The 15,623-nt window shown below is 45.8% G+C and overlaps 1 protein-coding gene and 1 long non-coding RNA gene across 16 annotated transcripts in view; both read left to right on the top strand.

The window, feature by feature from the left end:
• Positions 1 to 15,623, top strand: part of CREB5 (cAMP responsive element binding protein 5) — a 424,373-nt gene that overhangs the window by 37,160 nt on the left and 371,590 nt on the right. The gene's annotated exons all lie outside the window — the stretch shown is intronic.
• Positions 8,597 to 10,565, top strand: LOC146395052 (uncharacterized). The gene is made up of 2 exons (XR_014834078.1): positions 8,597 to 8,784; positions 8,826 to 10,565. It is a non-coding gene; the product is annotated as an uncharacterized LOC146395052 (long non-coding RNA).

Below are 15,623 nucleotides of genomic sequence, written 5' to 3'. Positions count from 1 at the left end.
TTTGTCTTTCTGGCTCATTTCACTCAGTATGAGATTCTCTAGTTGCATCCATTCTCTAGTTGCATCCATTCTCTAGTTGATCCCTGGCCTGGGAACTTCTGCCTGCTGCAGGTATGGCCAAAAAGGGGGAAAAAAAAAAAATGGCATTATGTCATCCTTTTTTATGGCTGAGTAGTATTCCATTGTGTATATATACCACCTCTTCTGAATCCAATCATCTGTCGATGGACATTTGGATTGTTTCCATGTCCTGGCTATTATTTAAATGAAAATCTACTTTGGACCAGACACTGCAGAGCTCGGTATCTATGCCCATCTCCTTTAATTCTCATAACAACTCTATGATGTAGAAACTGGGTCAGAAATAAAGTTATTGCTGGAGTTCCATTCTGGCTCACCTAGTTTCCATGAGGATGAGGGTTCGATCCCTGGCCTCGCTCAGTGGGTTAAGGATCCGGTATTGCTGCAAGCTGTGGCATAGGTCACAGATGCAACTTGGATCCTGTGTTGCTGGGGCTGTGGTTTAGGTTGGCAGCTACACCTCTGATTTGACCTCTAGCCCAGGAACTTCCATAGGCCACAGGTGTAGCCCCCTCCCCTGCCCCCCCCAAAAAAAAGAAAGAAAGAAAAAACATAAAGTTAGTACAGCCAGCGAGCAACATCAGCTTCATCTCTGCATCAGTTGCCCTTATCCCCCAGGTCCTACCAGGGTGTTTTGAACTGGCTTGAATGGGTGCTGCGTGCACAGCGGGCTTAGGTTATGGCTGAAGAGCCAAATCAAAGCTTCAAAAAACAGACGTTATTATACTGGCCAGTAAGCACACCTATCCTCTGCTCCCAATGTACACGTTAAGTCTGTCTTCCTCTTCGCTATACGAACATGTTTGAAAAGATGCCAGCCGTCAGTGCCTCTGCTTCTGAAATGTACGTAATGGCAGGAGAGTTGTCTCCCAACCATCATTATCTTCATTTTATGGACAAGGAATCTGGGCTCAGAGAGGTTTAGTCATTCATTCTTTTTATCGAGCACCTGTGTGTGTTAAGGTCACACAGCTAAACAGTAGAGGAGGGGGAGCCAATGCAGACCGTAAGCCACTAACGTATCCCCTGACCCACTTACCCCTCACCTCCTCGGTCGTTATCCATCTTGTCTCCCCGTCTAATGACCAATGATAAAAACAGTCATTAACTTAAGAGGATGATGACTCTTTGGGACACGTGCATCTCTTGCCATCAGGTGCTCCCTCTGCAGCTTGACCCAGCCCTGGATGCCCAGATGCAGCAGGGTTGCCTGAGATGTGGGTATGGAATTGGGTCAGAGGTCACATTTAGCAGCACAAGGAAGATGGTGGTGCTTGGCGATCGGAACGTTAAATGCGAATAATTTTGAAATGGAAAATTGAGGTTTGGGACTTGGGAATAATTTGGTCTCTGTACAAAATTCAGAAGGTTTTCTCCCCCCCGCCCCCCGCCGTTGATCCCTCTACCAGTTAATCAGCATTATTTTAGGTTTGTATAATGATGCCACGAAATGACTTCAAGGTTGTGGTAGTGCCCATGCTAGCTTGTGGGATCCCTCTTGGCATGTGCCTGAGTCAGTCTGTCAGGAAATATTAAGTGATTATGAACTTGGAATCTGGGGAGAGGAAAAAAGTTTTGGCATCAATCTGACCAGAAGCATCCTTTCCAAGCAAAGAGGTCTCCTCCACTCCAAAGGGGGGCCTCCTAGGCTGTAACTTCTCTCCTCTGTCAGCACAGGCTCCCCTGAGAGAGCTAGTTTGCCAGTTTTCCTAGGAAAAGAATAAAAGCGGACACAGAATAATGAAGAGGGCTGGTATCTAACTTTGAACTGTGTTGAAGAAACCAAGTAAAACTTAACCAGTCAAACTTTGCCCTTTTCAACCGAGAGACTTCAGGGGGAAAAGTTCTGCTAGCATCTCTCTCTGTCAGAGGGGAATCTGTACCCTAAAAAACCAAATGAGTGGGAGTTCCCAGCATGGCTCAGCAGAAATGAATCTAACTAGCATCCATAATGACGCAGGTTCGATCCCTGGCCTCGATCAGTGGGTCAGGGATGCGGCATTGCTGTGAGCTGTAGTGTAGGTCACAGATGCATCTCAGATCTGGCATTGCTGGGGCTGTGGTATAGGCCATTGGCTACAGCTCTGATTTGACCCCTAGCCTGGGAACTTCCATATGCCAAGTAGCCCTAAGTAAGTAAATAAGTAAGTAAATAAATAAATACTGCGGCGTCTCTGTTGTGGCTCAGCAGGTTAAGAACCTAACATAGTGTCCATGAGGATGCGGGTTTGATTCCTGGCCTCGCTCAGTGGATTAAGGATCTGGCGTTGCCGCAACCTGCAATATAGGTCGAAGATGTGGCTTGGATCTGGCCTGCTGTGGGTGTGGCATAGGCGAGCAGCTGCAGCTCTGATCTGACCCCTAGCCTGGGAACTTCCCAGGTGCACCATAAAAAAAGGAAAAAAAAAAAAAAAAAAAAAAAAAAAAAGAAAGACAGAAGCCTTCACCAATGCTCATTTAGCCCCGCCACTGTGCTCACATATTAGCATAACACAGTGAGAAATTTTCTCCTGCTGGCCTATTCCTCAGCACCTGGAGCTATTGGCCTTGTTTCCTGAGCTTATTTCAACTCCCTGTGATGCCAGAGAAAATCTAATTAGTGAAGAATTTGAAGGAAGGAGTTTTAGAGAGAACTCTGCCACCCCAGAACCTCAGCAGAGTGGGGCCATAACTCTTCCTTGTGAAGCCGTCACAGTCAAGCGTGGCTTCCTCGTCTGAAATGTTAAGAGGGGAAGGTTATACCCTAACTCTGTAGTGGAGCTGGGCCTCCTTCAGAGCACCTGATTCCAGAGCCATTCACCTTGCAAAAGGATTCTCTCTTCAGACAGGCTCTGTCTATCTAGTTCTGGACCAGGCTTGCAGAAAGAGGAAATTCCTCTGTACACCTCAACAGCGAAGTCAAGGAGAGGAAGAAAACAGGAATCTTCGGAACCGGGTTTTATTTAAGAATAGAAGTGGCCCTGGGAGCTAATATTCTCTGCATATACTTGATGGGGTGAGGAGTGAACATTTGCTGCTTTGCTCTGAGTACCTGAGGCCTGTTCATGGCCGTGGCAAAGCAACCTCAACAAACAAAACCCGACAAAAACCCTGACCATGTGTTGTTACTTTCCTGATTACTTGGTTCTGCTCCTTTTCCCTTAGAGCAGCCAGGGTGCCTTACCTTGAGGGGACCACGCAAGATGCCCCTGAATCACACGGCTCCCAAGGAACCTTCAGTGCAGCCCATCGTCTCCTCCCATTTTCTTCCTCCTGATGGTTTTCGCCCACAGTCTCTTTGTTGTTGTTTTCGGTTGATCTGTTTGTTTTGGGTCCCCCACCCTACCCCCCAGCTCTGGGAGGCTGTACACACACTGGAGCATTTGGGGCTGACTTGGCAGGATAATGTGACTGCTGGCAGCTTCCAAAACAATGACACCAGTGAAAATATGAACCAAATGTTCCTTGTATGCTGGGGTGTGAAGTCTTCATCACGCCTCTCTCTGAGAGCAGAGAGCATGAAAAGAACTAGACAGTTTTGGGTCTTGGTCCTGGCTCTGTCCCTTAATAGCTGGGTGACATCTCTGAACCCAGCTCTGTGTTTATAGAATAGCAGTCTTCTAACCTGTTTTGTCAGGGTGCCATTGGGGTTAAACAGAGTCATTTATTGAGTGCCTATTATGTGCCAGAGAGTGTGTGCTGCAGTAGCTCCTCTCCTGCAGCATGAGCACCTCAAAGGCAAGGCCATTTCTTACTCCCATTGGGCTGGACATGGAGAGTCTGACAGGCTGGGTTTGGATCTTGACTCTCATCCTTTCTAGCCTCGTGACCTTGGGCAAGTTACTAACCTCTCGCCCCGCAAGTGACAAGCACAACAGCACCTACTTCAGAGAGTTCTTCTAAGAATGAAATAGGCTGTTACCCAGAGCCCGGGGTTTTAGAATGTCAGCAATGGTTATTACTTAGAAGCCCGGTGCCTGGCACATATCTGCCTTTTAAACTATGGTAAACAGTAAATGCTTAACAAATGCTAGTTCCATTTTCCATAATCCTTCTTCAACAAGTCTTCCCCTTCACATCTGACAGGTTACGGTGTTGTGTTTCATTGGGGTTGATCCCAAGAAAGGACGATAATCTTTTAGGATGTTCCAGAGGGACTTTAACCCTGAAAATGGTCTTCATCCATGCGTTCTTTAGTTGCTACGAACCTACAAAGGGAGCGATGTGGACCAGCCAACTCAGTGTCTTAGGGTGTTTGTCCCCTTCATGGAGCCATTTGCTTCGGGTGAGCCCGACCTCAGGGATCCTCGGCCGTGTTTGCAGTGGAGAGAAACCAGTGCCAGAGGACGTCCACTCAGTGTGTGGCGAGGCCGTGGGCCCCACACAGGCACCTGCTGGGGGTTGGGGGTGGAGGGTTGTATGTATTGGTGGTGGGGGTGGGGTGGGTGGTGCATCCACGGCTGGGAGAGCAAAATAAAGACGCTGATGTCTCAAGGGCCTTTTATTTTCCCTGGCATTTCCAAAAGGTGGCTTCTGATTACAAAACTGTTCCACAATCCCTGGCAACCTTGGGTGCACCTTAGGCCTTCTTTTCTTCCCATTGGCTTCTCCCTTTGACATGGAGCCGGTATTTATTAAGATTGGAATCTACTAAGGAAAGGGACAAGAAGGAGAAGAAACCACTTCAGCGAGTGACTTTTTTTTGGGGGGGGGTGTATGTGTGGTTTCATTTTTATCCCTTCCATTTTTTTTTTTTTTTTTTAGAAAAAAAATTTACCATTGGACACTTCAGAGTCGTTTGGCTCTGACAAGATCCCTGACCCCAAGGCCCTTCTTTCTTCAGATTCCATTTTCCTTCTCAACTCAGGAGCCGTCGGTGTTAGTGATAAGGAGCTGGCAGGTTTGCCATAATCTTCATGGCTCTTCCGGGGGCCTCTGCAGATCCTGGAATGGGCCTCTAACCTCCTAAATTCTGTGGGTGGCTTGACTGATCACCAGCTGTGACTTCCAGAACATGCATGCCTTGAATCTTTTGGTCCCTGAGGGATTGACTGCTTCAGAGGGAGGGGGAACTGGTCAACCACTAGGGTTTATCGCTGCATTTGCTTTCAAATCCTGAAAACATAAACCAAACAAAACCCCAACAAATAACATGTGAAGTGTTACTTTCATAAATACTTGGTTAAAGGCAAACGCAGTTATATGAGCCCTGCAAGCAGGCGGCATTCGAGATGATTCAGTCCAACCTTTTCATTTCACACATGTGGAAACTGAGGCCCAGGGAGGTTAAGTAAATAGCTTGCTTCTGGTCATAGTGCCAGGAGCAGAGCCATGGCTGGGGACGCAGGCCTTGTGATTCCTTCTTCTGGGTTCTTTCTGTTCTCCGCTCACACCCCTATCCTTGGTCGAGGTGGTAATAAAACTCTGCTCTGCCTTCTTAACCAATTCTTCTCCCCCCCCTTCTTCTTCTCCTTCTTCTTCTAATGGCTGCACCCATGGCACATGCAAGTTCCTGGGCCAGGAACTGAATCCAAGCTGCAGCTGTGACCTATGCGACAGCTGCGGCACTGCTGGATCCTGAACCTACTGCACTGGGCTGGGGATCAAACCCGCACCTCCGCAGCAACCCAAGCCACTGCAGTTGGATTCTTAACTCATTGCACTACAGAGGGAACTCCTTAACCAATTCTTAGCCATTCACCAAACCCTCCTACCTTTTTAAAAATGGCCTTTTCCTGCTCTTCCTCCTGACCAGGTTTCTTGTCCTTCTCCTTCACTCCTGTAGCTCGTCAGATGTGCACATGGAAGCAAAGTAAATCACATGCAAAGGAACTTAAGTTAAAAAACCATCCTTTCCCCTTGGTCACTCATCAAAGGTGATTTTTTTTTCTGGGTGGTTCTGTTTTTTTTTTTTTTTTTTTTTGCTGCAAGTGATTGTCAGGCTCTAAATCATACACTCTTATGTATGTTTCTTTCTTAACCCTGTGTTGATAGCATCTACTGTTTACAAATGGGGTTTTAGTCCACTTGCCCTGCTTCTTCTCTAGCCCTTGCCTTCGCTCAGTGCTTCTTCACTGCTTTCACTCCTTCTGTTGTTGCCTGTGCCTTTGCATTGTAACTTGCCCCTTTGCTTTCTATTCTGTCAGTTTTCAGTGAAGTGTCCTAAGATGGAGCTCTGAGTCCTTTGAGGACCTGTTCTGTACCCCACACTCTTTCACACTCTACCTTTTCTCAGCTCTGTAGGTATCTTCACCTTGTTCAGGTGGTTTACCTTAACCATTCCGTCTTCAACCACAACCGTGTATTCTGTGCTTTGATTATCTCTAAAAGTTGGAAATCAATGGATAGCATTTCTATATTGAGACAATGCAATTTTTGTTGGTTGGTTGGCCAAATCATGTATTAGGATTTTCTCTAGGGAACTTAATGTCATAGCTTGGAGGGCCTGCCAAAGAGGACTAGTCCTAACTTCAAGGTCATGATTGGCTTTTTTAATGTTTCATTGGTTGCTTGAAATCGTTTGACCAAGATTGATAACGCTGTCACTTTCTCCTGAGAAGAGCCCAATTGGGCTTCCCTCTCATTTTTTGTCTCATTCTTTCTCCTAGCCCCCTCTCACCCTTAACAGTAAAAGAGAGGCAAATACCACTGAGTTTTCTTAGGTTTAGAAACTCAGAATTTGAAGATGCACTCTATGCGGTATGCTTAGTCAACAATGAGATTGAATCTTTGGCCTTCTTTTGGACAACTAGAATGAAATCATAGGTGCCCTATAGTAATCAGAGAAGCTGTAATTTTGGAGAATCAATTGGTATTGCTGATGAGTTTAACTTTCTTTGTCTATTTATTTATTTTTGGTCTTTTCTTCCCAAAGGAGGATGTCGGTATAATAGATGCTGTTTGTTTGATGGATCCTGTTGTGATTGATAATAATGATTCTGATGCTTTCTGTTGGACCAAGATAATAAAAAGCCTAAGGGTATTTATAATATGCCTAACTGGGTTTTGAATCAATTAGTGGGTATCTGAAGGCTTTTTATAATACGTCACTAGAAACAGCCACTTAAGGAAGAGCCTGGAAAAATCTCAAAAATTATCCCAGTTCGAAAGTGTGATACCTGCTGTTCTAAACTACCATTCTGATACTTGATTTGTATATTATGTGAAATATTGAAATAGATAATTTACCAAGCATGCAATTTCTCATGCTGAAGAAAATATGCAATTAGGAAACACCCAACATAGATTTAGAAAAGAGTATTTGCAGCAGCTCAAATGGTTGATGGTAAACCATAATTTTCCCCAGATAATGGATTACCACAGGCGCTGAATCTGCTTGGCCAGATGCTCCACCTCATCGTGGCTTTGCCCACCCCTTCTCTCTCTGTGGGTCTTGAATGCGAAAGAGAACACGGAGTAGCAGGAGATGAAAACTGACTTTCTAGATTTGTGTCAAGTCTTGACAAAATCTTAAAAATGGGTTAGAACATGTGCTCTCTGCAATTCATAAGTCCTTTTTTCCACACTCTAAATAATGCTTTAAAATTTTAATTTTTATTGACAGAGAGTTGATTTACAGTGTTGGGTTAGTTTTAGGTGTACAGAAAAGTGATCCAGTAACACATATGCATATATCCATTCTTTTTCAAATTCTTTCCCATTATGGATTATTACAAGATATTGAACATAGTTCCCTGTGCTACACAATAGCCTTAAGGGTATGCATCTACCACATCAGAAATGACTCCATACACTGCACCATTTACCTGTTTTATATGTAGTAGTATGTTAATACCAAGGTCCTAATTTATCCCCCTCTTTCCCCTTTGGTAACCATAGGTTTATTTTCTATGTCTATGAGTCTGTTTCTGTGTTGTTTTTTGTTTGTTTGTTTGTTTGTTTTTTTTTGTTTGTTTGTTTGTTTTGTCTTTTGTTGTTGCTATTTCTTGGGCCGCTCCCGTGGCATATGGAGGTTCCCAGGCTAGGGGTCGAATCGGAGCTGTAGCCATCGGCCTACGCCAGAGCCACAGCAACGCGGGATCCGAGGATCCGAGCCGCGTCTGCAACCTACACCACAGCTCACGGCAACGCCGGATCGTTAACCCACTGAGCAAGGGCAGGGACTGAACCCGCAACCTCATGGTTCCTAGTCAGATTCGTTAACCACTGCGCCATGACGGGAACTCCTGTTTCTGTTTTGTAAATACATTCATTGGTATCATTTTTTTTTTAGATTCCACATATGACCGATATTATATGATATTTGTCTTTCTCTGTCTGACTTACTTCACATAGTATGACAATCTCTAGGTTCATCCATGTTGCTGCAAATGGCATTTTTTCATTCTTTTTATGGCCGAGTACTATTCCATTGGGTATATACACCACATCTTCTTTATCCATTCATCTGTTGATGGACATACAGGTTGCTTTCTCATAAGACCTTTTGAAACAGTAATTTTCTTTTTGATAAGGTGCAGTGTTTGGAGTCATTTCTGATGAGGTTGGATGCATGTCCTTAAGGCGTTATAAACCTGGGAGCAGGGGAGACATTGCTATGTGTGCATATCTACCATTTGTAGGAATGGAAGGAGTTCCCCTCTTTCTTTGTGCCTCCAGTCAAAGTGATTTTGTGGAAAGAAAAAGAGCTTCTGATGTGCTTCCCAAGTACCCTAGCACTAGTTATAATCTGGTGGATGATAGGGGTCTTTGGCATGTGTGTGTGTGTGTGTGTGTGTGTATGGAGTGGGTGTGTGTGTATGGAGTGGGTGTGTGTGTATGGAGTGGGTGTGGGGTGCACTAAGGCAGCAGAAGGAAGAATACCATTGAGAGGGTCCCTGCTCGAGAAGCCTCTCTGGAGGGAAATATCATGATTAGAAAGTAGCTAGTCTACATTGTGGCTGGCATCTAACATGCCTCAGACTTCAAGTGAACAACAACTCTGTTAGGCTGTGTAAGCCTTTCTGTGGTTTGGGTATAACAAGTAGGGCCCGGGCTCTTCTGGCCATTCAAGGCTGGTCTGGATTCCACTTGCCTGGGATGCTATTCTGTCCTTTTGCCAAGTGTTTGTGCGTGTATGTGTGTATACCCCCCGGAAAAGTAGTCTTAGGTAAAGCCAGTTGTGGGGCTATAACTTAAAAAGGGTGGAATCTGAATCTACCTAGAGGTGGCATGGTGTGTGTGCGTGTGTGTGTGCACATGCTGTGGATATACTCCTAAGGGAGCATCCCTACTCGGGTACCCCTCTCGAGAGAATGCTGCTAGTAACCTGGACTTTCTAGCTTGGGTCCTGGGAACTTGAATATAAATATGGGTTGGGTTTCTATATAGTAGAGTTGGCTCACTTTTAGAAAAGCGGATGGGTTTTATGGGGATCCCTGAGCTCACGTTCTTGACCACCTTCCATAGGGTTTCCCAAACAGGTCATGTATTTTCAAGTGTGTACCTATACAATGGACATACATTTATAGCAGTTGCAAGTTGTGTGTAGGTGTCACTGCTACATGTCCTGGCACGAGCTGCCAGCTCCTCCTGGCAAGGAAATAGGTCCCAGCCCCCACCCTCTGTTTTTCCCGCGTCATCTGTCAGCCCATCTCCGACCACTCCAGCCCATCTTGGACTGGTGAGTTCTTTCTATCATGGACGTTAACATCACCACACAACCCCGGTTCTTTGCCTGAAGTCACTCAATGTTATGTTTCCCTATTTCCTGTGTCCTCATTATCTCTGGGGCCATCAGATACAATGATTTCTCTATATGACAAACATTTTACAGTAGACTCTTACATAATCTTGCAGTAAGTCTTATAGATAAAACTCTGCCCTAGACACGTGCTTACCAAAAATGCCCTAAATATATCATAAAGAAATAAAAAGGTAATTTTAATAATATAATATGTGTTTCTATCAGTCAAGGTCCTGACAGGAAAGAGGCCAGTAACAAAGGGACTTTTTTTTTTAAAAAAAAAAAAACAAAAAGACTTGAATAAATGTGAGGTTCAGGGTTAAGGGAACCAATCAAAGATAGAAAGAGACGCAGAGACCAGGGACCAGCTGAAAGCTCTTATGACCTCTAGGCTTGCTCGAGCCCCACAAGAGCTGGAGCTAGAAGAGGGGAGGCAGCCACCCCCAGGGTTAGGAGGAAGGGAGACTCTACCCAGTGAATACCCCAGCCTCTTCTTCCTGTCACTCTTGGCTCTCTTGCTGCTGAAATGCTAGAAGCCAGAGGGTCAGGGAGCTTGAGGGTTGCAGTCCCCGGAACTCAGCCTCCTGAGGCGGAAAGGACAAAGCCAGGCAGAGAATGGATCAAGGTCGGGTGGGGCAGATGGAGAATCCAGCACAGTATCTCAGTCTGCACCTGCCAGGTGCTGCTGCACTGGAAGACTTCCCGAAGGGTCCAGTCCTTGCATCTTGGTGTAGGATTTCCCCAGGAAGACAGCAAACGTATAACCTTGCGTTGGTACTTCTGTTCTCGGATGGTGAACAACTTTCTATAAAGTTCCAAATTAAACCAAATACAGTTTTCTCTTTCCAGGTTGCTTTTCTAGCAAAAAATATCAGCGTCTATTAAAATCATGCCAGAATTCATTATGTTTATACATACAAAGCTGCGTTAGTTTCTTGGATGATTTTAAGTGTATTTTTCTTCTAGGTGAATGGCATTTGAGTTTGATGTAAGGGTGCAGAGCAAAGATCCATTCAGCAGCAGAGTCTTTTCTATTACAGGTCGATTGGCATCCCTGATGCCCACCCACTAAATAAATGCCCAGAGCACCCCTTCCAATCATGGTAAAGAGCAAAATGAAGCACCCAAGAGTTTTCAGAATGCCCTTAGTATAGGGCCCCTCCTGCTATCAGCCACTGCTCTGGCTATTCCTGGTGCATTTACTGGGTCATCACCCATGAAATTGCTAGAAGTGCATGTTTTCTGCAGTGCAGTTGGGGAGAAACAAAAGGAAATCTCTGTAAATTGAGATACTGGCTTCTTCCCCTTGCTGGGTTGAGAGAGGTTTTGTAAACCTTTCTGCTGGGAGAGGATGAGGTCCAGGCCAGCTATTCTCTGAAAGACACTCTCCTGCAAGTCTTATTCCTGCAAAAGTTTCCTCATCACTTCTCTGCTAACATGTTCCCACTCCACGCACCCTCCCCTGCTGGAGCTGTGTATTTAGAGCTGCAGGGGCCCAGTCACTGCTTCCTGGGACATCGGGTCAGCCTGAATGTGGGCTCCTGAGGCACCTGTGGTGACAGGGGCCAGCATCTGAGCCCCTGCGCTCTGCCATCTATCACTTCTTCCACCAGGACGTCTCTCTCCCAGTTCCCTCCTCATCTCATGCTGCCTCCCACTGCCCCCTCACAGCCTCTGTGGAGACCGCATCTCCACCTGAGCCCAGTAAGCCGGGCCATTTTATGTCATGATCGGTCTGATGGGTCTACCTGGGGCTCCACCCTCCCCTTACTACTATGAGACTTGCCTGGCAGTGTCTGTGTCTCAGGGCCCCAAATCCCACTGGAGTAAATATTATTCCTAGGCTATGCTAGTAAACACCTAAACTCCCTTTCTAAAGGGCTTTCTAAAGGGCTGCCATGCTGTGTTACAATTGGAAAGAGCTGGCGTTCCATCTCAACACTATTTTCATCCCTTGCAGGATCTGGCCTATTGCAATAGAATGCGTTTTATCACAGGGCTGGTCAGCCATGGAGGGTTATGTGTACTGGTTCCCACTGCCGCATCCCTTTCTGTCCGGGTTGCTGAACGGATGCCTTTATGGTGGCTTTGGCATACCACCTCACTTTTCCTCAAGTGAGGCTCCCTCCTAAGTGTGCAGTGGCATCTGACACCTGCTCCACCCCTGCGCCCCCCAGCATACATTGAGGCAGTACTTCTGGAAGGTGGAACAGCTTGGCTCGCTCCTGTGGCACTGGTTTGATCCCTGGCCTGGAAACTTCCACCTTCTGTGGGCACAGCCAAAAAAAGGGCAGTACTTCTGTCACCTTCAGTTCTTTTAATCAGATAATGAACAGAAGCTTTAAACATAGCGTTTGGCAAAAGTGGGGTGAGAGGCTGCCCATGAAGCCTGTTCAAGTCGTCAGTCACATGTGTTGAGGCATTAGAATTGTTCACTTATTAATGGGCATATGTCAATCCCCAGACAGCCTTTGCAATGCAGGCGATGTGGAACGCTCTAGGCTAAACTCCACAGCGCTGCAGAGATGGACATGACTGCGAGCTCTTCCTGACTGGGGAGGAAACAGGCAAGCAGACAGAGCAGTTCTGCTTTGGGAGTAGACAGAGGGGACGAGGGGGAATATCCGTGCTTTTTAATGGGGGCGTTTGAACCAAGTCTTGAAGGGAGTGCAGGATTTTAATGAACAAAGAGGGGTAGAGGGGTGTTGCTGACTTAGCATGAGAAATATGCTATTTGTCAATTAAATGCTAAACTTGTGTGGTTGGCCTGCGCAGTGGCAAGAGATTCAGGATGGTGGAGCCGTAGGACTGATGGAGCCCTGAGCCTGGTGGGGGCAAACGCTGGGGTGCACAGCCGAGCGCCCTGACCGACCTGCTAAGAAGTGTAGTTGGCACTTGGGGGCTTTGATGTTTCAGATGGGAATCAGAAGGGGGCAGACGCAGTAAAACCAGGATTCTAGGAAGATGGCCCTGGGACAATATGAAGGAGGGATTGGAGAGGTAAGAAAGCAGGAAGGAGATGGTTAATAGGCGATTTAATAGCTCTGGCCAGGATGCTATGGACAAAAGGTTTGCGTATGCTCGTCTCAGATATGGATGGAGAGCTGCGTGCATTTTACTTCTTGGTCACATTGGAGGAATGACTGATACCTTTATTGCTTTCCTTACTGTGTAAGAAGTGTTACTGACCTGGTCAACTTTTAACCTCTCTGTCTCAGAGAGGCCAGACCACATTTGGGAATGATCGCATATCTTTTTTTTTTTTTTTTTCCTATGCTCTCACTGGTGTTGGGAAGAGAATGGGATATGATCTGTTAGTGTGAAATCATAAATGGAATTCAGATTATTCTCAGGCAGGCCGCTGACTTAATGTTCCTAAGCAATAGCTAGAGTTTACATCCTCGTCTTGAGGGAAAAAAAATGTTCCCTCTGAAGCATGTACTAAAGAGAGAGGCTGAGAGGATTGATTTTTTTTTCCCAAAGAATCCATAAATATTTACATAAGTGCAAGTTATAAATCTGTGGCTTGGAGATTATCGAATTTCACTGCTTTTACACTCGCAGCATATAAATTTCCAGCCGGCATTTGCTGGGTTGTGAATGCTCAGTCTTTGGAGAATTGTCTCCTAGTTTGTTTCCTTTGCTCTTGGAAAACAAATCTCTCATGTGCTGTTTTTAATGCTCTCACTTATGGGTATGGATTTGTCACTGGCGGACACGTGACGATGGTCCTTGGCCGAGGGGTTTCATTGTGATGGACTGCCTGCTGATGGAGGCTTTTAAAGACCCTTTTGGTTACACAATCATTCTCTCCAGAAGAGAGCCCTAGTTGATGGTATAGTTGCAGGGTCTTTGTTCAGTTCTCAGGTAAATGAAAAAACCTCTAAAGATCATGTCCCTTTAGCAGAGAGACAGGTCAGCAGGGCTTCCTTAAATGTGAGTGTCCTGGGAGTTCCCGTCGTGGCTTAGTGGTTAATGAATCCGACTGGGAACCATGAGGTTACAGGTTCGATCCCTGGCCTTGCTCAGTGGGTTAAGGATCCAGCATTGCCGTGAGCTGTGGTGTAGGTTGCAGACTTGGCTCAGATCCTGCGTTGCTGTGTCTCTGGTGTAGGCCAGTGGCTATAGCTACAATTTGACCCCTAGCCTGGGAACCTCCACATGCCACAGGAGCGGCCCAAAAAATGGCAAAAAAAGACAAAAAAAAAAAAAAAAAAGAGTGTCCCAGCTGCCATTTTGCACATGGACAGACCTCTGCTGTTTTATTACAGAACTGGGCCTGGGTACATTCTCTTCTTCTTTGGCTGCTCAGAACGATGGTTGCCCAGTAAGGCTTTGCACTAAGATTCTGACTGCTTACAGTTGCTAGATTTTGGACTGGTCTGCTAATCTCAGGGATCTAAGTCTGTATAGGCTGGGTGGCACATCTCTTCCATAAGCAAGGGACAAGGTCCTCCCCTGCGTCCTGCCTGCGGCGGGCAGTTCATACACATTTGTGGAAGTGGGGAGTAGTTGACTGGGAAATAGTTCCCATCTGTCTTCTTTCAAAATAATTTTAACATTTGTTTTGAAATTTGAGAAGGTGCTACACAAAAAGTAAACAACATGAATTTAAAGTTCCTGCCGGTGGACCATGCCAGGGGGATGGCTTTTATGTGGATGTGCTTAGGCAGAAAAACTTAAGTGTGTAGAAGATTGGCTTTCTGGCTGAGAAACAAAGGGACCATTTCTGTCTTGTCTTGGGATTCAACTGGGTAAGCTTGGTCACTTCCAAAAGTGAGATTGTTGGTAGGTGGGCTTGGAACCTGGTTTACGTGTGCCTCAGAACAGAACATGGCTGGCCTGGGGAATTCTAGTTGTGGCTCAGCAGTAATGAACCTGACTAGTATCCATGAGGTTGCAGGTTTGATCTCTGGCCTCACTCAGTGGGTTAAGGATCCAGTGTTGCCGTAATCTATAGTGTAGGTTGCAGACTTGGCTTGTATCCCTCATTGCTGTGGCTGTGGTATAGACTGGCATCTATAGCTCTGATTCAGCCCCTCGCCCGGAAACTTCTGTGTGTCACAGGTGCAGCCCTAAAAAGACAAAAAAAAAAAAAAAAATTAGGACACATTAGCCATGAGGAAAATAATCCGTGTCTTAGCTTTAGGTACTAACTCCTTAATGAACCCCTTCATGAGATCAGGCTTAGTTTGGGGTCTTGAGGAAGGGCCTGAGACTGTGTCTTATTAATGTGTATGTTTTGGGGTCTAACAAGATGCCTGACAGTGTCGTCCTCCCTAAATAATGGGCTGCAATGTAAGCGGCATGGGTGACGCTTTAAGAATGTAAAAAAGCAATGAAAGATTATGTAAAGTTGCATTTAGGTCTACAGCACTGTTTTTTTAAAAGTCTTACTAATACTGAGTTTAGGCAGGTGGTAAGGGGCTGTGTCAAGAGAGGGATCCTGAACCTACTCTGGAAGCTGTATCTTCTGGTGAAAAAAGAAAAACAACAATAACATGGGTTGTGGTTTCTGACAGATCTGAGTTTGAATCTCAGCTTTGCTAAACACCAATTGTGTGATCATGGCCCATAATTTCACCTCTCTGAGTCCAATTTAGTCACCAGTAAAATATGGATGCTTTTGCATTCTTGGAAGGAGTGTTGGGGGAATAAAATGTTTTAAGATGAGTTAAGTACGTAGGTGGTGCCTGAGACCCAGGGGGCCATGGGAATGGCAGTTCCCATCGAGAGTCTTAAAAGAACCATGAAGGCGAGAGGCGAGAGGCTTTTAATGCCTTGCTATGGGATTTGATGACCCTGATGGGCCTTGTCCTTCTGCTCCCGAGTGATGTGATTCTTGCTGATGTAATGGGCTGGGTCAATGTCCTGCAGA

The sequence above is a fragment of the Sus scrofa genome, chromosome 18 (assembly GCF_054392235.1).
Source record: "Sus scrofa isolate SSC_HxYL_T2T_F1_AM1 chromosome 18, Sscrofa_HxYL_maternal_Yorkshire_Landrace_v2.0, whole genome shotgun sequence".
Lineage (NCBI taxonomy): Eukaryota > Metazoa > Chordata > Mammalia > Artiodactyla > Suidae > Sus > Sus scrofa.
Note: the sequence above shows the minus strand (reverse complement) of the source record. Positions and strands in the feature narration are given on the sequence as shown.